The sequence below is a fragment of the Haematobia irritans genome, chromosome 5 (assembly GCF_050003625.1).
Source record: "Haematobia irritans isolate KBUSLIRL chromosome 5, ASM5000362v1, whole genome shotgun sequence".
Classification (NCBI taxonomy): Eukaryota; Metazoa; Arthropoda; class Insecta; order Diptera; family Muscidae; genus Haematobia; species Haematobia irritans.
This window is the reverse complement of record NC_134401.1, coordinates 107,624,727-107,650,563: the sequence shown is the minus strand read 5'-3', so window position 1 is coordinate 107,650,563 and position 25,837 is coordinate 107,624,727. Positions and strand designations below refer to the sequence as shown.

The following is a 25,837-nucleotide window of genomic DNA, read 5'->3' as shown; positions in this document are numbered from 1 at the left end:
TAGAAAATAGAAATTGAATTTTGACAAAATTTTGTATAGAAATAAAATTTTGAGAAAATTTTCTATAGGCATAAAATATTGACAAAATTGTCTTCAGACATACAATTTTGACAAACTTGTCTATAGAACTAAAATTTTGGCAAAATTTTCTATAAAAATTCAATTCAATAATAATTTGAACAATTTTTCTGTAGAAATAACATTTCGTCAAAATTCTCTATAGAAATTAAGTTTTGACAAAATTGTCTATAGAAATAAAATTTTGACAAAATTTTCGATAGAAATAAAATTTTGACAAAATTTTCAATACAAATAAAATGTTGACAAAATTTTCTTTAGAAATAAGATTTTGAAAAAATTTTTCTATAGAAATGAAATTTTGACAAAAATTTCTTCGGAAATAAAATTTTGACAAAAATTTTTGCAGAAATAAAATTTTAACAAAATTTTCTATAGTACTAAAATTTTGACAAAATCTTCTATAAAAATGAAATTTTGACTAAATTTTATTTTGACAAAATTTTATTTCTACAGGAAATATTGTCAACATGTTATTTCTGTAGATTTTTTTTTTAATAAATAAAATGTTGACAAAATATTCTATAGATCTAAAATTGTGACAAGATTGTCTATAGAAAGAAAAGTATTGACAAAATTTTCTATAGAAATAAAATTTCGACTAAATTTTCCATAGAAATAAAATTTCGACAAAATTTTCCATAGAAATAAAATTTCGACAAAATTTTCCATAGAAATAAAATTTTGACAAAATTTTCTATAGAAATAAAAGATTGAAAAAATTTTCTATAGAAATAAAATTTTGACAAATTTTCCATAGAAATAAAATTTTGACAAAATGTTCTATAGAAATAAAATTTTGACAAAACTTTCCATAGAAATAAAATTTTGAGAAAATTTTCTGTGGACATAAAATTTTGACAAAATTGTCTATAGAAAGAAAAGTGTTGTCTATAGAAAGAAAAGTGTTGGCAAAATTTTCTATAGAAATAAAATTTTGATATTTTGTATAGTAAAAAAAATTTGAGAAAATATTCTATAGAAATAAAATTCTGGCAATATTTTCTATACAAATAAAATGCTGAAAATGTATGATAGAAATAAAAGTGCTGACAAAATTTTCCAAAAAAAATTGACAAAATTTCCTAAAGAAATAAAATTTTGACAAAATTCTCTATAGAAATTAAATTTTGCAAAAATTGTGTAAAAAAAATTTCGACAAAATATTCTATAGAAATAAAATATTGACAAAATTGTCTACAGAAATAAAATTTTGACAAAATTTTCTATAGAAGTAACATTTTGACAAAATTTTGTATAGAAATAAAATTTTGAGAAAATTTTCTATAGGCATCAAATTTTGACAAAATTGTCTTCAGGCATAAACTTTTGACAAAATTGTCTATAGAAATAAAATTTTGACAAAATTGTCTATAGAAATAAAATTTTGACAAAATTTTCTTTAGAGATAAAATTTTTACAAAAATTTCTACAGAAATAAAATAGAAATAAAATTTTCACAAAATTTTGTATAGAAATAAAATTTTGAGAAAATTTTCTATAGACATAAAATTTTGACAAAATTGTCTTCAGATATAAAATTTTGACAAAATTGTCTATAGAACTAAAATTTTGACAAAATTTTCTATAAAAATTAAATGTTGACAAAATTTTCTGTAGATGTAAAATTTTTACAAAATTTTCTAAATACATAAAATTTTGACAAAATTGTCAATAGAAATAAAAATTTTGACAAAATTTTATTTCTATAGGAAATATTGTCCACATTTTATTTCTATAGAATTCTTTTGTGTTTCTATGAAAATAAAATTTTGACAAATTTTTCCATAGAAATAAAATTTTGAGAAAATTTTCCATAGAAATAAAATTTTGACAAAATGTTCTATAGAAATAAAAATTTGACAAAATTTTCTTTAGAAATAAAATTTTGAGAAAATTTTCTGTGGACATAAAACTTTGACAAAATTGTCTATAGAAAGAAAAGTGTTGACAAAATTTTCTATAGAAATAAAATTTTGACAAAATTTTCTAAAGAAATAAAATTTTGACAAAATTTCTATAGAAATAAAATTTTGACAAAATTTCTAAAGAAATAAAATTTTGTCAAAATTTTCTAAAGAAATAAAATTTTGACAAAATTTCTAACGAAATAAAATTTTGACAAAATTTTCTAAAGAAATAAAATTTTGACAAAATTTTCTATGGAAATAAAATTTTGACAAAATTTTCTAAAGAAATAAAATTTTGACAAAATTTTCTATAGAAATAAAATTTTGACAAAATTTACTATAGAAATACAATTTTGACAATATTTTCTATAGAAATAATATTGAATATTGATAAATTGACATTAACCATACTGAAGACACTAATTTCTCCCTGTGTATAAGAAATATTCCTTTCTCTAAACACTGTCCAATTGTGATATTGTTTGATTTGTTTTTGTTTTTTTATATTCTCTTTCGCTTAATCGATTGCTTTAGTATTCGATAATTATGTCAAAAGATTTATGTCGCATTGATTCTATTAAAAATATATAAACTTTTAGTTTATGTCTTTTTTATGTGAATGCGTTCGAAATTTGTTAGAGAATTCTATCAACAAAAGTGTTGTAATTTACGATCACATAAAATGCAGCCACTGGTCGACAGCTATGGCCTGTGCATGGACGATTTTCAAAAAAGACTTTCATTAGATCATCGATCAAATTTCGAAAACAAAAAGAAAAACCAAAATAAAATTCAAATAGAACCGAATGCGAGTCGATGTCTCCATTGATGACCATGGATGGATAAATGGTGCGTGAAGTTAGTGAAAAAGTCGTTTAAAAGAAGACGATAGAGAATTTCTCATAAAAAGTTTAATGGTGAATGAATGAATAATTGAGAAATAATATTTATTGGCATACCATTTTTTTCTTTAACTTAATAATATAGGAAAATTAATTTTACTTACATTTCTTACTAATGGGAAAATATAACTCCCATAAAATTCTTTCATGTACCGGATCTGCAAAAAAAATGATCAATATAATTACATTAGGTATAGAAGGGGTATGGTTAAAATATGATGACAATTTTGTAATGAGCGAAATGATAGCTACATGATATTTGGATTACTAACAACAAATTATATTATTTATAGAGCACAAAAAGCATTTGCGTTTGGATGTATTTAAAGTTTAATAAAACCAAATTCGACTGTGTGTAGATTCGTTTATATATTTTCTAAACAACGAATAGCTTTACGCACAAAATATGACACATCTTGATGTTTCGTTGTAAAGATGTAATATTATTTCTATGAAATTTTCTGTAAAGACAAAATTTTTGTGAAATTTTCTCTAAGGACAAAATTTATATGGAAATTTTTACAAATACAGAATTTCAATGAAATTTTCTCTAAAGACAACATTTCTATGAAATTTTCTATAACGACATTTCCTAAAGTGAACAATTTTTAAAAATACAGAATTTCACTGAAATTTTCTATAACGAAAGACAAATTTCTACAATTTCTGAAGATAAAATTTCAATGAAATTTTTTCTGAAGATAAATTTTATATGAAATTTTCTCGAAAGATAACATTTCTATGAAATTTTCTATAAAGACAATTTCTAAAATGAAAAAATTAAAAATACAAAATTTCAATGAAATTTTCTATAAAGACAAAACTGCTATAAAAATTTAACTAAAGATAGTTTTTTTTTTATGAAATTTTCTCTAAAGACAAAATAGTTATGAAGTTTTCTCTATAGACAAAATTTTATGAAATTTTATCTACAGATAAAATTTCTATGAAATTTTCTATTAAGATAAAATTTCTATGAAATTTTCACAAAATGTCTGCGAAATTTTGTTAAATACAAAATTTTCTCTAAAGGCAACATTTCAATGACATTTTCTACAAATTTAACTAAAGAAAAAAATTTTATAAAAAATTTTCTCTAAAGACAACATTTCTATGAAATTCTCTATAAAGACAATTTTTTTATAAAATTTTCTCCAAAAGTTGTGATCCCTTCGGATCAACGTTGGGTGATCCGAAGGGATCACTGTAGTCTAAAGAGGAGATGAGAAAAAGAATAATAGAAGCAGTACTTAAGAACAAATTATCATAGAGCGCGAAGCTCAACCATCGTCGGTGTACGAAAAGTAGAACCAATCAGTGAAAGTTTGTAAATAATTAAACAGAATAATTCTAATAAGAAATCGACAACGACGGCAAACATTAAGTGACAGATATAGTTAGTGTTGGATAAGTGATTTGCCCCTTCGAGAGTGAGTTAATTTTATGCCCATTACAAATGGTGTTACACCAGGGTAAAGTACAATCCATTCGGGCACCTCTAAGTGTTGTTTGACTAAGGCCGGAGAGTTGGGATTAGGCCCCAACAAAGACAAAATTGCTGTAAAAATTTAACTACAAAAAAAAAAATATTATGAAATTTTCTCTAAAGAAAACATTTTTATGAAATTTTCTACAAAGACAAACTTTTTTTTATAAAATTTTCTCTAAAGACAAATTTTCTATAAAATTTTCTCCAAAGACAACATTTCTACAAAATTTTTCTAAAACCAAAATTTCTATAAAATAATCTCCAAAGACAAGATTTCTATGAAATTTTCTCCAAAGACAAAATTGCTACGAAATTTTCTTTAAATACAAAATTTTTATAAAATTTTCTCAAAAGACAAAATTTCTATGAAATTTTCTCTAAGGACAAAATTTATATGAAATTTTCTCTAAGGACAAAAGTTCTATGGAAATTTTTACAAATACAGAATTTCAATGAAATTTTCTCTAAAGACAACATTTCAATGAAATTTTCTATACAGACAATTTCTAAAGTGAAAAATTTTTAAAAATACAGAATTTCAATGAAATTTTTTCTGAAGATAAATTTTCTATGAAATTTTCTCGAAAGATAACATTGCTATGAAATTTTCTATAAAGACAGACAATTTCTAAAATGAAAAAATTAAAAATACAAAATTTCAATGCAATTTTCTATAAAGACAAAATTTCAATGAAATTTTCTGTAAAGACAAAACTGCTATAAAAATTTAACTAAGAATAGTTTTTTTTTTATGAAATTTTCTCTAAAGACAAAATAGTTATGAAATTTTCATTAAATGTCTACGAAATTTTGTTAAAGACAAAATTTTCTCTAGAGACAAAATTTCAATGACATTTTCTACAAAGACAAAACTGCTGTAAAAATTTAACTAAAGAAAAAATTATTATGAAATTTTCTCTAAAGAAAACATTTTTATGAAATGTTCTATAAAGACAACATTTCTACAAAATTTTTCTAAAAACAAAATTTCTATAAAATAATCTTCAAAGACAAGGTTTCTATGAAATTTTCTCCAAAGACAAAATTGCTACGAAATTTTCTTTTAATACCAAATTTTTATAAAATTTTTTCAAAAGACAACATTTTCATGACAATTTCTCTAAAGACAAAACTTGTATGCAAATTTTGCTAGACAACATTTTTATGAAATTTTCTTTAAAAATATAACTTGTATGAAATTTTCGTAATAAACAAAATGAAATATTCTCTAACGGAAAAAATTTCGAAAGATAAAATTTCTATTTATCTAAAGATAAAATTTCTATGAAATTTCCTCTAAATAAAAAATTTCTATGAAATGTTCTCTAAAGTCAAAATTTCTTTGACAACATTTCTATGAAATTTTCTCTAAAGACAAAATTTCAATAAAATATACTTTAAATTTCTATAAAAATTTTTATACCCTGCGCCACACTGTGGAACAGGGTATTATAAGTTAGTGCATATGTTTGCAACACCCAGAAGGAGACGAGATAGACACATGGTGTCTTTGGCAAAAATGCTCAGGGTGGGTTCCTGAGTCGATATAGCCATGTCCGTCTGTCCGTGAACACATTTTGTAATCAAAGTCTAGGTCGCAGTTTTAGTCCAATCGACTTCAAATTTGGCACAAGTATGTGCTTTGCCTCAGAATAGATCCCTATTGATTTTGGAAGAAATCGGTTCAGTCTTAGATATAGCTACCATATATATATTTCGCCCGATGTGGACTAATACCGTCCCAGAAGCCAGAGTTTTACCCCAATTTGGTTGAAATTTTGCACTAGGAGTACAATTACTAGTGTAGTAAAGTGTGCCAAATTTGATTGAAATCGCTTCAGATTTATATATAGCTCCCATATATATCTTTCGCCCGATATGGACTAATACGGTCCCAGAAGCCAGAGCTTTACCCCAATTTGGTTGAAATTTTACGCAGGCAGTAGAATTAGCACTGTAGCTATGCGTGCCAAATTTGGTTGAAATCGGTTCAGATTTAGATATAGCTCCCATATATAGCTTTCGGCCGATTTACACTCATATGACCACAGAGGCCAATTTTTTGCTCCGATTTAGTTGAAATTTTGCACAGGGAGTAGAATTAGCATTGTTGCTTTGCGTGCAAAATTTGGTTGAAATCGGTTCAGATTTAGATATAGCTCCAATATATAGCATTCGGCCGATTTACACTCATATGACCACAGAGGCCAATTTTTGGTCCGATTTAGTTGAAATTTTGCACAGGGAGTAGAATTAGCATTGTAGCTATGCTTGCCAAATTTGGTTGAAATCGGTTCAGATTTAGATATATCTCCCATATATAGCTTTCGCCCGATTTAAACTCATATGACCACAGAGGCCAATTTTTAACTCCGATTTAGTTAAAATTTTGCACAGGGAGTAGAATTAGAATTGTAGAATTAGAATTGCGTGCCAAATTTGGTTGAAATCGGTTCAGATTTAGATATAGCTGCCATATATATGTTTTTCTGATTTCGACAAAAATGGTCAAAATACCAACATTTTCCTTGTCAAATCGCCACTGCTTAGTCGAAAAGTTGTAAAAATAACTCTAATTTTCCTAAACTTCTAATACATATATATCGAGCGATAAATCATAAATAAACTTTTGCGAAGTTTCCTTAAAATTGCTTCAGATTTAAATGTTTTCCATATTTATACCCTGCGCCACACTGTGGAACAGGGTATTATAAGTTAGTGCATATGTTTGTAACACCCAGAAGGAGACGAGATAGACACATGGTGTCTTTGGCAATAATGCTGAGGGTGGTTCCCTGTAACCATGTCCGTCTGTCCGTCCGTCCGTCTGTCTGTGAACACATTTGTGTGATCAAAGTCTAGGTCGCAATTTAAGTCCAATCGCCTTCAAATTTGGCACATGTTCCAAATTTGGGTCACAATAGAACCCTATTGATTTTGGAAGAAATCGGTTCAGATTTAGATATAGCTCCCATACATATCTTTCGCCCGATATGTACTAATATGGATCCTGCAGCCAGAGTTTTATACCGATTTGCTTGAAATTTTGTACAAACATAAAACTTACACGCAAAAAAATAATTCTTTCCTCCCAAACGAAGTGTAATTGGAAGAAAAGAAAAAAGTGTATTTGGAAGAAAAGTATATACTATTTGTGATAAACGTTTATTCTTTTCCAGGATGTAAAAGCAATTTCATAAAGACTAACTCAAAAAAATTTTTTTCTTGCTGATTGCATTTTCCCTCACATCTTTCTCACTTCCACGAAGTTTTTTAGTTCTTAGCACCTTTTTCTGTAATACAAACAATGTAGAAGAAATTATACGATTTTATAAATTTTTATTTTTTTTTACCTTTCGCCTGGACTGAGAATCGAACCGCGGACCATGCGATTTGTAAGGCAGCACACTATCCTCTGAGCTACGTAGCTGTTATTGTCATCAATAGCTAATTATCCATATAAGTTATATTAATATAGCATAGCTTGCGGCGCCCACGAGCCGATTAAACAAAGTTTATTTAACAGAAAAATACATTTAGTTTGGGACCGTGGAGCAGTGGTTGCTACGTCCGACAGGGTCGTGGGTTCGATCCCTGCTTCGACCAAAGTTTTTGTTTTTTTTTTTTTTTACATATATTCCAGATATGGTCGGAAGATTCGGAAAAAAATTTCAACATTACATTCTACTATATTAAATTTTTACTATGAACTGTAAAATGTGTCTTATTAAAGACCTAAAGTGAGAAAATAACAGTGTTTGATATAAACGAAATGGACTGTGTTGTTGGTTCAAAAATAACTCTTTTTATTGAAAAAATAAAAATTGTGTAACAAGCGATTTTTTTTGGTGATAAAAGTGTATACTTTTCGAAGCAATTCAAAAAACTCTAACAAAAGAAAAACGTTTTCGGTACACGTTTTCCAAACGTTTTTTTTTTCTTTGCGTGTAGTCGTATAGTCAAGTGTGCAAAATTTGATTAAAATCGGTTCAGATTTAGATGTAGCTCCCATATATATCTTTCTCCCGATATGAACTTATATGGCCCTAGAAGCCAGATTTTTGCCCGAATTTGGTTGAAATTTTGCACAAGGAGTACAATTGGTAGTATAGTCAAGTGTGCAAAATTTGATTGAAATCGGTTTATATTTAGATATAGCTTCCATATATATTTTTCGCCCGATATGGACTTATATGGCCCCAGAAGCCAGAGTTTTGGCCCAATTTGCGTGAAATTTTGCACTAGGAGTACAATTAGTAATATAGTCATGTGTGCCAAATTTGATGAAATCGGTTCAGATTTAGATATAGCTCCCATATATATGTTTTTCTGATTTCGACAAAAATGGTCAAAATACCAACATTTTCCTTGTTAAATCGCCACTGCTTAGTCGAAAAGTTGTAAAAATGACTCTAATTTTCCTAAACTACTAATACATAAAGGGTGATACGGTCAAAATTTGGTCAAGGGAAAACGCGTGTAAATCGGTGAAATCGTTTATTTAAAAAATCAAATTAAATTTCTTTTTCAAGTTCAATTAGTATAAAATTCAGGAAAAATATTCAGTTAGGCTTTCGCTTTTCCAAATCCGAATTGCCGGGCCACACGCTTGACACCGGCCATCAGATTTTGTACAGCCACCTTGTCCACCTTCTTCGCGCAGAAAGCCAGTTTGCCTTGAACTGCTGCTCGTCCTTAGCAGTTTTTTTGGTCTTCTTTAGGTTCCGCTTGACAATAGCCCAGTATTTCTCAATTGGGCGGAGCTCTGGCGTGTTGGGAGGGTTCTTGTCCTTGGGAACCACCTGAACGTTGTTGGCGGCGTACCACTCCATGGCCTTTTTACCGTAATGGCAAGATGCCAAATCCGGCCAAAACAGTACGGAACAACCGTGTTTCTTCAAGAAAGGCAGCAGACGTTTATTCAAACACTCTTTCACGTAAATTTCTTGGTTGACAGTCCCGGAAGCTATGAAAATGCTGCTTTTCAAGCCACAGGTACAGATGGCTTGCCAAACCAGATATTTCTTTGCGAACTTTGACAGTTTTATGTGCTTGAAAATATCTGCTACCTTTCCCCTTCCTTTTGCCGTATAAAACTCCTGTCCCGGAAGCTACTTGTAGTCGGCTTTGACGTAGGTTTCGTCGTCCATTACCACGCAGTCAAACTTCGTCAGCATCGTCGTGTACAGCCTCCGGGATCGCGCTTTGGCCGTCGTATTTTGTTTATCATCGCGATTTGGAGTCACTACCTTCTTGTAAGTCGATAGTCCGGCTCGTTTTTTGGCTCGATGCTCGGTTGTAGACGATACACCCAGCTTATTTGCGGCATCTCGGAGAGAGAGTTTAGGGTTTCGCTTGAAACTACCGGCAACTCTCTTTGTCGTCTCAGCGGCTTCCGGTTTTCGATTTCCCCCCGATCCAGACTTCCTGGCTGTCGACAAACGTTCCCCAAACACTTTAATTACATTTGTAACAGTTGATTTGGCAACTTTTAGCGATTTTACCAGCTTTGCGTGCGAGTAGCTCGGATTTTCGCGATGCGCGAGCAAAATTTTGATACGCTGCTCTTCTAGCTTGGATGGCACTTTGACAACTGAAGAGTGAATTCCAAAATCAAAATAGGAGCAACATTCTACACACACACACACCTTCAAAATGAGGGGTGTTCAGGTTTTTTAAATGCAAAATTGAAAGAAATACGTCAAGTTTATATTGACCAAATTTTGACCGTATCACCCTTTATATATCGAGCGATAAATCTTAAATAAACTTTTGCGAAGTTTCCTTAAAATTGCTTCTGATTTAAATGTTTCCCATATTTTTTTACTAAAATTGTGTTCCATCCTAGTGCATTAGCCAACTTAAATTTTGAGTCTATAGATTTTGTAAAAGTCTATCAAATTCTGTCCAAATCGAGTGATATTTAAATGTATGTATTTGCGACAAACCTTTATATATAGCACCCAACACATTTGACGGATGTGATATGGTATCGAAAATTTAGATCTACAAAGTGGTGCCAGTGGTGCCAGTCGGGCGGCCCCACCCGGCTTTAGACTTTCCTTACTTGTTTAAAAATACAGAAGTTCAGAATCTATAAAGACATAATATTTATGAAATTTTCGCTAAAGACAAAATTTCTATGAAATTTTCTCTAAAGACAACATTTCTATGATAATTTCTATAACGAAGAAATGTTTATGAAATTTTCTCTAAAAACAAAATTTCTATGAAATTTTCTCTAAGGACAAAATTTCTATGAAATTTGCTCTAAGGACAAAATTTCTATGAAATTTTCTCTAAGGACAAAATTTCTATGAAATTTCTTCTTCAGACAACATTTATATGAAATTTTCTGTTAAGACAAAATTTCTATTAAATTTTCTGTAAAGACAAAATTGCTATTAAATTTTCTATAAAAGCAAAATTTCCTTGAAATTTTCTCTAAAGGCTATCTAAATCTTTATGAAATTTTCTCTAAAGCCAAAATTTCTGAGAAATATTCTATAGAGGGAAAATGTCTATGTAATTTTCTTTAAAAACAAATTCCGCCGCTGGTAAGAATTGAGCATTCGTTCTTTATTTTTTATTCACAACACAAACAAAACATTTCACCCAAATAATTCCAATTAAAAATTTGATTAATTAAATTAACAAATAATGTCAAAGTGTTTGAAAATTAAAAATTATTTATCCCAATTAAATAAAGAATACATTGTTTGTTTTTTTTTTCGGCTGCACTCTTTCCGGCATTGTGGATAAATAGAATCCAGTACGAACACGAACTGAGGTACCTTGTTATAAAATTTCAAAATCCATATTAATGAACATAAACGTTCACATCTATTGATTTCGCTTATTTTCCCATTAAATTAAATACACATATTTTCCTATAAAAACATATTTTAAAGAGCTTTTAATCCGACATAAAACTCCAACTATCTTCCAACAAAAAAAAAAATGTCATTTATTTGCAATTACCTAGCTGCAGTAATTTCACGTTGAAGATTAGCTAATTACACATTCAGGAGCAATTTGTAGCAACATTTTACATAATTAATGAATGAATGGCCGCCATCCTCCCAATGCATATTCTCAAAGTCTCATTCTCATTACCAATGGCAACACAGACAGTAACATTTTAATGAGAAAGTAATGCAATGTTAAAAAACCACAAAAACAAAGCATCAACTATTCTGCAAATAATTAAAAGCTAATTTCTGCAACGACAATGAAAACTACAACAACAGTAACAAAGAATTGACATAGCCAAAAAACTTGTTTGTAACCTTCTCATTTTATAATGAATGGAGGCGAGCTAGGCTAGAGCAATGCAGCAACACTTTTAATGCTGCAACATCGAAACACACACAAACAACTATAACAATGCATTTTTATGGGCTATATGCATAACCGAAGCATTAGTAACCAACGAGAGTGAATGGGGAGTTATTGGATGGGTAGAGAATGACTAGAGCAGTGAGAGTATATGCATATGCAAGTGTGAGTATGTGTTTGCGTGTGAACAATAAACTTGAATTCTTTATTGACATTCAAGTGCAGACGATCGGTCGGTCGAGCTATTCGCAATGTGTGGCATGGTCGTGTATCTGTGAAAATTGTTGCTGATGGCTCAAATCAAGTGGGGGCATTGTTGGTGGACCGATTTCAAAAAATAGCAAAACTTGTATTAATTACCGTTACAACATCTACATAAATAAAAAGATTTAAATGTAATAGCACAACCACATAATAATGAAGCCATGATAATGTTGTTGCAATCGAGACGGTATGGGATAATATTGATAGCATTACAATAACAAAAAAACTCAAGTACATAATGCTCATTTAATTTCATTGGAGAGAAAATGTACAATATATTCACCATAAAATACAAATATAAAAGACCCATCGTAGATATTTTATTTAAAGGGCAGTAAGTAATTTACTCAATGTCATGAAAGTAAGTGAATTGAGATACAATGACGACGCGTCGTTGGGTTAAATTTTGTCAAAATATAATTTCTATAGAAAATTTTGTCAAAATTTTATTTCTACAGTACACACAAAAAAATAATTCTTTCCTCCCAAACGAAATTTTAGACAAACAAATTTCGTTTCTCATTTGCTTTTCGCTGTAAGGAGGTGTATTTGGAAGAAAAGTATATACTTTTTGTGATAAACGTTTATTCTTTTCCAGGATGTAAAAACAATTTCATAAAGACAAACTCAAAAAAAAAATTGTTTTCTTGCAAATTGCATTTTCCCTCACATCTTTCTCACATCCACGAGGTTTTTTAGTTCTTAACACCTTTTCCTGTAATACCAAGAATGTAGAAGAAATTATACGATTTTATACATTTTTTAAATTTTTTTACCTTTCGCCTGGACGGAGAATCGAACCGCGGACCATGCACTTTGTAAGCCAACACACTAACCACTGAGCTATGTACCTGTTATGGTCATCAATAGATAAATATCCATATAAGTTATATTTATATAGCATAGCTTGCGGCGCCCACGAACCGAATAAACAAAGTTTATTTAACAGAAACAAACATTTAGTTTGGCACCGTGGAGCAGTGGTTGCTACGTCCGACTTGCATGCCAAGGGTCGTTGGTTCGATCCCTGCTTCGACCAAAGTTTTTTTAGTTTTTTTTTTTTTTACATATATTGCAGATATGTGCGGAAGATTCTGAAAAAAAAATGTTCAATATTACATTGTAGTATAGTAAATTTTGAACTAAAAAATGTGTCTTATTAAAGACCTAAAGTCAGAAAAGAGCAGTGTTTGATATAAACGAAATGGACTGTGTTGTTGTTTCAAAAATAACTTTTTTTATTGAAAAAATAAAAATTTTGTAACAAACGAATTTTTTTGGTGATAAAAGTTGAAAATTTTCGAAGCAATTCAAAAAACTCTAACAACAGAAAAACGTTTTCGGTACACGTTTTCCAAACGTTTTTTTCTTTGCGTGTAGGTTAGTTTAGGTTAGGTTAAAGTGGCAGCCCGATTAAATTTCAGGCTCACTTAGACTATTCAGTCCATTGTGATGCGACATTTAACTAAAAGTACCTATTACATATGGGCACTTCTAGTCTTAACCACTGAACCTTCTCTATTATTTACTTTTGTTGAACCAACCAGATTGCTCCAAAAGCATTAACAAACTGCTTAAGTTAACTTTTCCAGGTCCGCCAGTAATCTAAAGGGTGATACGGTTAGGTTAGGTTAGGTTAAAGTGGCAGCCCGATTAAGATTCAGGCTCACTTAGACTATTCAGTCCATTGTGATACCACATTAACTAAAAGTACCTATTACATATGGGCACTTCTAGTTTTAACCGCTGAACCTTCTTGATTATTTTTCTTTGTTGAACCAACCAGATTGTTCCAAAAACAGTAGCAGACTGCTTAAGTTAACGTTTTCCAGATCCGCCAGTAATCTGAAGCTATATGCTCCTAAAAGTTGCTTGCGCTTTACACAAAATGCAGGACACTCACACAAGAGGTGTTTAATTGATTCTTTTTCCTCCGCATCATGACAGCTCATACAATAGTCATTATACTTCGCGCCAATAGTTTTTGCAAAATCGCCTATCAGGCAGCGACCCGTTATAGCAGATATCAGGAGTGATATCTGACGTCTCGAGAACATTAGCATATCTAGTGTGCGGTTTAAGTTGAAATGGGGCCATATTTGCTTGGTGTCGTTACAACCCTTGCAATTCTCCCATCGAACATTTGCCATCATAACAGCCTTCTCACGCAGCATGAGCTTGCAGGTAGCTAGGGGCATACCAACAAATTCTAGTTCCCCTGGAATATGTAAGGTAGTCCCTAGCCTTGCCAACTCATCCGCTTCGCAGTTCCCCGGTATGTTCCTATGGCCAGGCACCCATATTAGGTGAATATTGTACTGCTCAGCCATCTCATTGAGAGATTTGCGGCAGTCGATGGCCGTTTTCGAGTTGAGGAACACAGAGTCCAAGGATTTTATTGCAGGTTGACTGTCTGAGTATATATTAATGCCCACATTTTTTGGAACATTACTTCTCAGCCAATTCGCCACCTCTCTTATTGCTAATATTTCAGCCTGAAAAACACTACAGTGATTAGGTAATCTTTTCGCTATTCGAAGTTCCAGATCATTAGAATATACTCCGAACCCCACTTGTCCATCCAATTTGGAGCCATCAGTGTAGAAATCTATATATTCTTTATTCCCCGGGGTCTGTGTGCACCACGCCTCACTGTTGGGGATTAGAGTCTCAAACTTTTTGTCGAAAAGTGGACTCGCCAAAGTGTAATCCACTACGTTAGGCACATCTGGCATTGTTTTGAGGACAGAACTGTGACCGTAACCTTTTTCCGACCACAGCGATAGTTCGCGCAACCGCACAACCGTTGTTGCAGCTGACTGTTTGGCCAAAATGTCTAAAGGCAATAGATGCAGCACGACATTAAGGGAATTTGTTCCTGTCTTGCTGAATGCGCCTGAAATACACAAACACGCCATACGCTGAACTTTATCTAAACAAGTCGGTTTCTGAAGTGCCGGCCACCAGACTACAACACCATATAGCATTATAGGTCTAACCACTGCCGTGTATAGCCAATGCACAATTTTTGGTTTCAGTCCCCACTTTTTTCCTATTGCCTTTTTGCACGAGTACAAAGCTACAGTTGCCTTTCTCGCTCTTTCTTCAATATTAAGCTTAAAGTTCAGCTTCCTGTCCAAAATAACGCCAAGGTATTTTGCACATTCACCAAAGGGAATTTCAATACCCCCTAAGGAAATAGGCCTAACCGTGGGAGTTTTGCGATCGTTGCAGTACATGACTAATTCTGTCTTTGCAGGATTTACCCCAAGACCATTGTCTTTCGCCCATTTCTCAGTCATCCGGAGGGCCCTCTGAATAATATCTCTGATTGTGGATGGGAATTTTCCCCTGACTGCCAGAGCCACATCATCTGCGTATGCCACCACTTTTATCCTTTCTTTTTCTAGAGTAACCAGAAGGCTATTTATAGCAACATTCCAAAGAAGAGGTGATAGGACTCCTCCTTGGGGAGTGCCTCTGTTCACATACCTTTGTATGTTTGCTTGTCCTAGTGTGGCTGAAATACGTCTCTTCATTAGCAGTTCGTCTAACAGCCTGAGTATACATGGATCAACATTCAGAGTTGTCAGTCCATTTAATATCGAGCTCGGATGGACATTATTGAACGCCCCTTCGATGTCTAGAAACGCCACGATTGTGTATTCTTTGACAGATAGTGAGCTTTCAATAAAGCTGACTAGTTCATGTAGTGCGGTCTCAGTAGACCTGCCCTTCGAGTATGCATGCTGTCGTTTCGAGAACAAACTTGAATCGATGCTAGTTCTAAGATAAATATCTATCATCCTCTCCAGAGTCTTAAGTAGGAATGAGGATAAGCTGATTGGTCGGAAATCCTTCGCCCTCGAGTGAGAGGCTTTTCCCGCTTTAGGTATGAAAACGACTTTTGTTTCCCTCCACTTTCCTGGGATATATGATAAGTTGATACATCCTTTATATATCACCGACAACCAGGGGATAATTTTGTCAGTTACAGCTTGTAACTCCGCCGGAGTAATTCCATCAGGTCCAGGGGATTTGAATGGTCCAAAGCTATTTAGCGCCCATCTTATTCTAGTTTCCGATACAATTTCCTCGACAGGAAACGACCGCTGAGCAACTGTGGCACCGCCAGTACATGGTTCAACCGTCTGATTTCCAGGAAAATGTGTGTCCAATAGTACCTCCAGCGTCTCCTTACTGGACGTTGTCCAATTGCCCTCCGATGTTTTAATGAAACCTGGAGCGGAGTTGGTGGATGCTAGAACCTTCCGTAGTCTGGAAGCCTCGGACGTATTCTCAATACTGCTGCAGTAAGCATTCCAAGAGTTATGCTGAGCCTTTCTCAGTTCTCGCTTGTATCCTCTCAGATTCTTCTTGTAAGCGTCCCAGTCCTCAGGGGCTCTGGTGGACTTTGCCTTGTTAAAGAGCTTCCTGCAGGATTTCCTCATATTACTTAATTCCGTAGACCACCATGGTGGTCGATGTTTCCCCCTTGGCTTTCCTCTAGGGCATGCAGCTTTCAGTGAGATGTTGAAGGCCTTAGTAATCCGCTCCACTGCGTGTTCGATATCTTGCACATTTCTCATATTTGTCTCTGTTATTTCCGGTATCATCATATTGAACGATTCCCTATACCTATTCCAGTCAGCTTTCCTAACATTTGGCGGAAATATGATCTTGGTGATATGAACATCAAATTTGAAACTGATGTAGCGATGATCTGAGAAGCTGTGTTCACTTAAAACCTGCCACTCAGATATCATTTCATTTAGTTCTTGCGAGGCCAAGGTGATGTCCAAAACCTCTTGCCTGTTTTTAGTGACAAAGGTTGGGACATCTCCCTTGTTGCAAACTACCAGATTAGTACGCAAAAATAAACTCTATTAGCGACTCTCCCCTTGCATTAGTATCACTACTTCCCCATATACTATGATGTGCATTCGCATCGCATCCCATAATGAGTTTCGCCTTTGTTTTCAGTGACTCCTCCACTAAGGTCTTAACGGCATATGGAGGCATCTCCCTGTCATGTCCCATGTAGACCGAAGATACCCAATATTTGCATTTGGCTATTTCTAAACTTGCAACGACAGTGTCTGTATTGCACATTGAGGGAAGCAGAAACAAATTGAGCTCGTTTTTAGCAATTATACAGGCTCGATTTACATCATTACCAGTATACTGCAATAGTTTGAACCCCGGAGTACTTAATTCACATATTTTGTTTTTGTAAACATATGGTTCTTGAATAAGAACTATATCTATGTCCCCTTTCATCAGGAGAACTTTTAAGGCAGCACATGCAGCCTTACAATGATGAAGATTTATCTGGAGGATCCGTAGGACCATCGAGATTTTCAACAACCGTCACATCAGCCGCTTCGATCGAGTCATCAAGAATGTCCTCTTCAGAGATATCGGTGACTCTCGCAATAACCATAGGTTCGACTTTGGTGAGTTCTGAGGCAATAGAAGCCTCCTCACGCATACGGTATCTATCCATGTCTTCAACTTTGGTATCTCCCTCGACTTCGCAAGAGGATCCGCTTACTTCTGATTCAGACAGAGGCTTGTCCATTTCTGAATCCTTTAGCTGATCGTTTTTATACACCTTCATTTGGATATAATGAAAGCCATAACATACACGGCCCTGGGACTTTGCCAGATGTGGCAAAGACTGAGTGTTCAATATAAACACTGCATGCCGTCTTGGTCCATCCACTTCATCCAAACGGCCAACCTTCCAATCAGCTGTTGGAAGATCTGGATTGCATCGTTTCAGTCTATTTAAAATAGATTCAGGGTCAGAAGGGTTTGCAGGTATCCAGGCATGTGCTCTAGGTCTAGCCGGTATGTCTTTCTTCTCGACTAACTCTAGAGCTGCTCCTTCCCAAACTTCACCAATTAGTATCAGAGCAGCTTTAAAACATTCTATAGACCTCTGGTCCTCAAATGCGACTAGCTTAAATCGTCCTTGATACCAACCAGCCTCTTGGTGTCGAGGATCTGGGCCGGGAAACTTTTCCAGTACCTGTGAGTAGACGACAGATAGAGCATTCTCAATTTCCCCCCATTTTTGCTTTGGAACCATACCGTCCAATGCTCCTTTATTAATGATAGCCATCACAAGGCTATCTTTAGCAACTGAGGCAAACGATCTTTGATCCCTTTTGGAGGATGGCAGCTCATCCGGCGATCGTTCCCTTTTTCCAGTCTCAAGAATTCCTTGAGCCCATTTTAAGGAATCGCTTTGTTTAGCCGACAACGTGCTTGGGTCGACTGATCCTAACTTCTTTAGGATAAACAAAGCATTTCTGCGTTCCTTGAATCTCTTTCGTGAGGGATTACCTCCTTTTGATGTCGTTACCTTAGAAAAAGTTCGACTTGTCAGTGTGTCGCCACCTGTCGACCCGTCTACAGGTCGACTAATTGGGCCTAACTCTTGGTCATTGCCCAGATTTATAACTCCAGTCGATACCCGTCCACTGGGCCCTGAAGTTAGCAACCCAGTGGATGACTTGGAATTTCGCTGCATGGTGGCTTAATATCCCACCACACTTGAAATTCGTAGTAGGTACCTATTACTATGAGTTTATCCGCTATTGAAAAAACACGTCCGTTCCGTTCGACGGTTGAATAAGAATGAAGGGTGATACGGTAAAAATTTGGTCAATATAAACTTGACGTATTTCTTTCAATTTTGCATTTAAAAAACCTGAACACCCCTCATTTTGAAGGTGTGTTTGTGTAGAATGTTGCTCCTATTTTGATTTTGGAATTCACTCTTCAGTTGTCAAAATGCCGTCTAAGCAAGAGTAGCAGCGTATCAAAATTTTGCTCGCGCATCGCGAAAATCCGAGCTACTCGCACGCAAAGCTGGCAAAATCGCTAAAAGTTGCCAAATCAACCGTTACAAATGTAATTAAAGTGTTTGGGGAACGTTTGTCGACAGCCAGGAAGTCTGGATCGGGGGGAAATCGAAAACCGGAAGCCGCTGAGACGACAAAGAGAGTTGCCGGTAGTTTCAAGCGAAACCCTAAACTCTCTCTCCGAGATGCCGCAAATAAGCTGGGTGTATCGTCTACAACCGTGCATCGAGCCAAAAAACGAGCCGGACTATCGTCTTACAAGAAGGTAGTGACTCCAAATCGCGATGATAAACAAAATACGACGGCCAAAGCGCGATCCCGGAGGCTGTACACGACGATGCTGACGAAGTTTGACTGCGTGGTAATGGACGACGAAACCTACGTCAAAGCCGACTACAAGCAGCTTCCGGGACAGGAGTTTTATACGGCAAAAGGAAGGGGAAAGGTAGCAGATATTTTCAAGTAAATAAAACTGTCAAAGTTCGCAAAGAAATATCTGGTTTGGCAAGCCATCTGTACCTGTGGCTTGAAAAGCAGCATTTTCATAGCTTCCGGGACTGTCAACCAAGAAATTTACGTGAAAGAGTGTTTGAATAAACGTCTGCTGCCTTTCCTGAAGAAATACGGTTGTTCCGTACTGTTTTGGCCGGATTTGGCATCTTGCCATTACGGTAAAAAGGCCATGAAGTGGTACGCCGCCAACAACGTGCAGGTGGTTCCCAAGGACAAGAACCCTCCCAACACGCCAGAGCTCCGCCCAATTGAGAAATACTGGGCTATTGTCAAGCCGAACCTAAAGAAGACCAAAAAAACTTCTAAGGACGAGTAGCAGTTCAAGGCAAACTGGCTTTCTGCGGCGAAGAAGGTGGACATGGTGGCTGTACAAAATCTGATGGCAGGTGTCAAGCGTGAGGCCCGGCATTTCGGATTTGGAAAATCCGAACTGCCGGGCCTCCTGAATTTTATACTAATTGAACTTGAAAAAGATATTTAATTTGATTTTTTAAATAAACGATTTCACCGATTTACACACGTTTTCCCTTGACCATATTTTGACCGTATCACCCTTTATAGAAAAATTGGTCAAAATTTTATTTCTATAGAAAATTTTGTCACAATTTTATTTCTATAAAATATTTGGCCAAATTTTATCTCTATAGAAAATTTTATTTCTATAAAAAATTTTGTCAACATTTTATTTCTGTAGAAAAATTTGTGGACATTGTATTTATATAGTAATTTTTGTGAAAATTTTATTTCTATAGTAAATTTTGTCAACATTTTATTTCTGTAGAAAAATTTGTGGACATTGTATTTATATAGAAATTTTTGTGAAAATTTTATTTCTATAGAAAATTTTGTCAACATTTTATTTCTGTAGAAAAATTTGTCAAAATTTTATTTCTATAGAAAATTTTGTCAACATTTTATTTCTGTAGAAAAATTTGTCAAAATTTTATTTCTATAGTAAATTTTGTCAAAATTTTATTTCTATAGAAAATTTTTGTCAAAATTTTATTTCTATAGAAAATTTTTGTCAAAATTTTATTTCTATAGAAAATTTTGTCAAATTTTTATTTCTATAGAAAATTTTGTCACAATTTTATTTCTATAAAAAATTTGGCCAAATTTTATCTCTATAGAAAATGTTGTCAAAATTTTATTTCTATAAAAAAAATTTTGTCAACATTTTATTTCTGTAGAAAAATTTGTGGACATTGTATTTATATAGAAATTTTTGTGAAAATTTTATTTCTATAGAAAATTTTGTCAACATTTTATTTCTGTAGAAAAATTTGTCAAAATTTTATTTCTATAGTAAATTTTGTCAAAATTGTATTTCTTTAGAAAAATTTTGTCAACATTTTATTTCTGTAGAAAAATTTGTCAAAATTGTATTTCTATAGTAAATTTTGTCAAAATTTTATTTCTATAGAAAATTTTTGTAAAAATTTTATTTCTATAGAAAATTTTTGTCAAAATTTTATTTCTATAGAAAATTTTGTCAAATTTTTATTTCTATAGAAAATTTTGTCACAATATTATTTCTATAAACAATTTGGCCAAATTTTATCTCTATAGAAAATTTAGTCAAAATTTTATTTCTATAAAAAAATTTTGTCAACATTTTATTTCTGTAGAAAAATTTGTGGACATTGTATTTATATAGAAATTTTTGTGAAAATTTTATTTGTATAGAAAATTTTGTCAACATTTTATTTCTGTAGAAAAATTTGTCAAAATTTTATTTCTATAGAAAATTTTTGTTAAAATTTTATTTCTATAGAAAATTTTGTCAAAATTTTATTTCTATAGAAAATTTTGTCAAAATTTTATTTCTATAGAAAATTTTGTCAAAATTGTATTTCTTTAGAAAAATTTTGTCAACATTTTATTTCTGTAGAAAAATTTGTCAAAATTTTATTTCTATAGTAAATTTTGTCAAAATTTTATTTCTATAGAAAATTTTTGTAAAAAATTTATTTCTATAGAAAATTTTTGTCAAAATTTTATTTCTATAGAAAATTTTGTCAAATTTTTATTTCTATAGAAAATTTTGTCACAATTTTATTTCTATAAAAAATTTGGCCAAATTTTATCTCTATAGAAAATTTTGTCAAAATTTTATTTCTATAAAAAAATTTTGTCAACATTTTATTTCTGTAGAAAAATTTGTGGACATTGTATTTATATAGAAATTTTTGTGAAAATTTTATTTCTATAGAAAATTTTGTCAACATTTTATTTCTGTAGAAAAATTTGTCAAAATTTTATTTCTATAGTAAATTTTGTCAAAATTGTATTTCTTTAGAAAAATTTTGTCAACATTTTATTTCTGTAGAAAAATTTGTCAAAATTGTATTTCTATAGTAAATTTTGTCAAAATTTTATTTCTATAGAAAATTTTTGTAAAAATTTTATTTCTATAGAAAATTTTTGTCAAAATTTTATTTCTATAGAAAATTTTGTCAAATTTTTATTTCTATAGAAAATTTTGTCACAATATTATTTCTATAAACAATTTGGCCAAATTTTATCTCTATAGAAAATTTAGTCAAAATTTTATTTCTATAAAAAAATTTTGTCAACATTTTATTTCTGTAGAAAAATTTGTGGACATTGTATTTATATAGAAATTTTTGTGAAAATTTTATTTGTATAGAAAATTTTGTCAACATTTTATTTCTGTAGAAAAATTTGTCAAAATTTTATTTCTATAGAAAATTTTTGTTAAAATTTTATTTCTATAGAAAATTTTGTCAAAATTTTATTTCTATAGAAAATTTTGTCAAAATTTTATTTCTATAGAAAATTTTGTCAAAATTGTATTTCTTTAGAAAAATTTTGTCAACATTTTATTTCTGTAGAAAAATTTGTCAAAATTTTATTTCTATAGTAAATTTTGTCAAAATTTTATTTCTATAGAAAATTTTTGTAAAAAATTTATTTCTATAGAAAATTTTTGTCAAAATTTTATTTCTATAGAAAATTTTGTCAAATTTTTATTTCTATAGAAAATTTTGTCACAATTTTATTTCTATAAAAAATTTGGCCAAATTTTATCTCTATAGAAAATTTTGTCAAAATTTTATTTCTATAAAAAAATTTTGTCAACATTTTATTTCTTTAGAAAAATTTGTGGACATTGTATTTATATAGAAATTTTTGTGAAAATTTTATTTCTATAGAAAATTTTGTCAACATTTTATTTCTGTAGAAAATTTTGTCAACATTTTATTTCTGTAGAAAAATTTGTCAAAATTTTATTTCTATAGTAAATTTTGTCAAAATTGTATTTCTATAGAAAAATTTTGTCAACATTTTATTTCTGTCAAAATTTTATTTCTATAGTAAATTTTGTCAAAATTTTATTTCTATAGAAAATTTTGTCCAAATTTTATTTCTATAGAAAATTTTTGTTAAAATTTTATTTCTATAGAAAATTTTGTCAAAATTTTATTTCTATACAAAATTTTGTAAAAAAAAAAATTATTTCCATAGAAAAATCTTATCAACATTTTATTTCTGTAAAAATTTGTCAAAATTTTATTTCTATAGTAAATTCTGTAAAAATTTTATTTCTATAGAAAATTTTGTCCAAATTTTATTTCTATAGAAACATTTTGTGAAAATTTTATTTCTATAGAAAATTTTCTCTAATTTTTTGTTGTGCAAAATTTTGTCAAAATTTCATTTCTTTAGTCAATTTTGTGAAAATTTTATTTCTATAGAAAATTTTGTCCAAATTTTTTTTTTTTACAAAATTTTGTAAAAAAATGTATTTCTATAGAAAGATTCTGGAGAGGAATACATTGCAAAATCTACCAAAACATCAAGCATCCACCAAACAGTAAAACATTTACCAATTTTAGTAGAATTCTACCAACTGTGGCAACCGTGGTCATGATCCCTCTTATTTATTTACTGTCCTTCCGTAATCTTATACAAGTAACACGTGCCTTTGCACATATCTAAACCTCCTTTAATAGAAAACCCCATATGGTTCATTTGGGTTTATTCAAAGTCATTGCTGTTAACTTCATGTAAGAATTTAGGTTATCATTCCACAAATTGAACAATAAATGCGATTGCGATTAAATAGGGAAAACAGTAGTTAACAATTTTACTTACATCCTTAATAGAGATAACATCTTCACCACAGGATGACCGGCAAATTGTTTTCATTTATTCTATCCATGGCATCGATGTTTTTCCGCCGTTTCTGTGGGGATAATGCTGAAGATATTAAAAATTCGCCCCCACTTAATTACCATGGTTCATTCTTGGTATCATTCCATGAACCAAGAACTACCACTACTATCCCCAGTGGTTAGTTCAATGTTGTCTCTGGGGCAAAATTGAATTCAATGTTGGCTGACAATATCATGAGATGATGAGGAATGACAATGCATAGCAGAAACAGCAGCAACAAGTCAAGTGTTACAAAATGGTATTAATTTCAATGGAAGGGAAAAGAATGCAAAACTATAACGAACTCATACTGGATACTCGTTGTAACTGCAGCTGAAATTAAAACTAACACAGCCACCCCACATTTCCACACTTTAAATGATTCGACAAAAAAGAAGGGGGAAATGGGATGAAGGAAATAATAAAAAATGGGGAAAAATTGACTTAATTATGACATAATATCACCCGTTGAATTTAGCATAATAATGGATAGTAACTATACATCAAAGTAACTTTTCTATTCCTCCTTCTACTCCACCCATTTTTAACACTGCATTTCGGAGCTGGAGTAATGCAACAAATTGCCACAGAACTTCATAGAAAAAAACCCAAAATAATTTATCGAAGTGAAAAAAAAATAAAACAAAAGCTGCACATTAAAATGCTAACAAACAGAAATACTGCAATGAATGAAAACTTAATTAATGACAATGACATATGCTGGAATAAACAAAAAACGGAAAATAAAAACCGAATACTAGATCCAGAGCAACATGAAACCAATGACAGAATCTCAATGCGGTTGCATTGATGATGGTAATGATGACACTGCCATAAAATAAGCAACGACGGCAATGAGTTTGACCGGATCGAAGCTCAAATACCCTCCATCATGGAATTGAGTAGCGAATACGGTTGCCACTTGAGCAAACAAAAAATCAATCAAAATTTTAAGAACATTTTAGCAAACAACTACCAAATAAAAAAACTTATTTTGTACTTTTTGGTCAAATTTTTATGTTTTTAGAAAAACAAAATGTTTCTTCGAAAGAGTTGATTTATTATTTTATTTTAGAAAATTTTGTAAAAATTTTATTCCTACACTAAAAAAAGGGCGCTAAGGCCAACTTAACTTTATTTTAGTTCATGAAAATTTGTTGATTTTAGTTAAATTTTGCCCAGTTTTGAATAATTTTTTGCTTACTTTAATGACGTGAACTAAAAATAAGAAAAAAAAAGTTGTATACAAATACTAGAGTAACCCGGGCCGCTTCGCTGCGCCTCCCGAAGCATATTTTCGTTATCTTAGTCAACCAGTCGTTAACTTCAATCTGAAAACAAATTCGAAAAGTTTTGAACTCTTTTAAAAAGTAGGGTCAGGGGAAGTCAGGCACAAGAACTGCTTTTTCGTTTATACACAGAAATAGGACGGTTATGCAGATGTAAAACGGACCGGCTTAACAAATGTCGGTTAGGGGGTCGGGTTCCCTTTCAACCAATTTTTATACCCTCCACCATAGGATGAGGGGTATATTAACTTTGTCATTCCGAGCATCGAAATATTGCTCTAATACCCCATAAAGTATATATATTCTGGGTCGTGGTGGAATTCTCAGTCGATCCAAGCATGTCCGCCCGTCCGTTTGTCTGTTGACATCACGCTAACTTCCGAACGAAACAAGCTATCGACTTGAAACTTGGCACAAGTAGTTGTTATTGATGTAGGTCGGATGGTATTGCAAATGGGCCATATCGGTTCACTTTTACGTATAGCCCCCATATAAACGGGCCGTTGAATTTGGCTTACGGAGCCTCTAAGAGAAGCATATTTCGTCCGATCTGGCTGAAATTTGGTACATGGTGTTGGTATATGGTCTATAACAATCATGCAAAAATTGGTCCACATCGGTCCATAATTATATATAGCCCCCATATAAACCGATCCCCAGATTTGGCTTGCGGAGCCTCAAAGAGAAGCAAATTTCATCCGATCCGGCTGAAATTTGGTACATGGTGTTGGTATGTGGTCTATAACAATCATGGAAAAATTGGTCCACATCGGTCCATAATTATATATAGCCCCCATATAAACCGATACCCAGATTTGGCTTGCGGAGCCTCTTGGAGAACCATATTTCATCCGATCTGGCTGAAATTTGGTACTTGGTGTTGTTATGTGGTCTCTAATAACCATGCAAAAATTGGTCCACATCGGTCCATAATTATATATAGCCCCCATATAAACCGATCCCCAGATTTGGCTTGCGGAGCCTCAAAGAGAAGCAAATTTCA

General features: G+C 32.1%; 1 protein-coding gene across 3 annotated transcripts in view; it reads right to left on the bottom strand.

Annotated features, from left to right (window-relative positions):
- Dg (Dystroglycan) overlaps positions 1 to 25,837 on the bottom strand; it is a 765,125-nt gene that overhangs the window by 190,263 nt on the left and 549,025 nt on the right. For all 3 annotated transcript variants that reach the window (XM_075310093.1, XM_075310095.1, XM_075310094.1), the window contains one exon: positions 2,995 to 3,048. The gene's annotated coding sequence lies outside the window, so the exon portion shown is untranslated. The remainder of the gene's footprint in view (positions 1 to 2,994; positions 3,049 to 25,837) is intronic.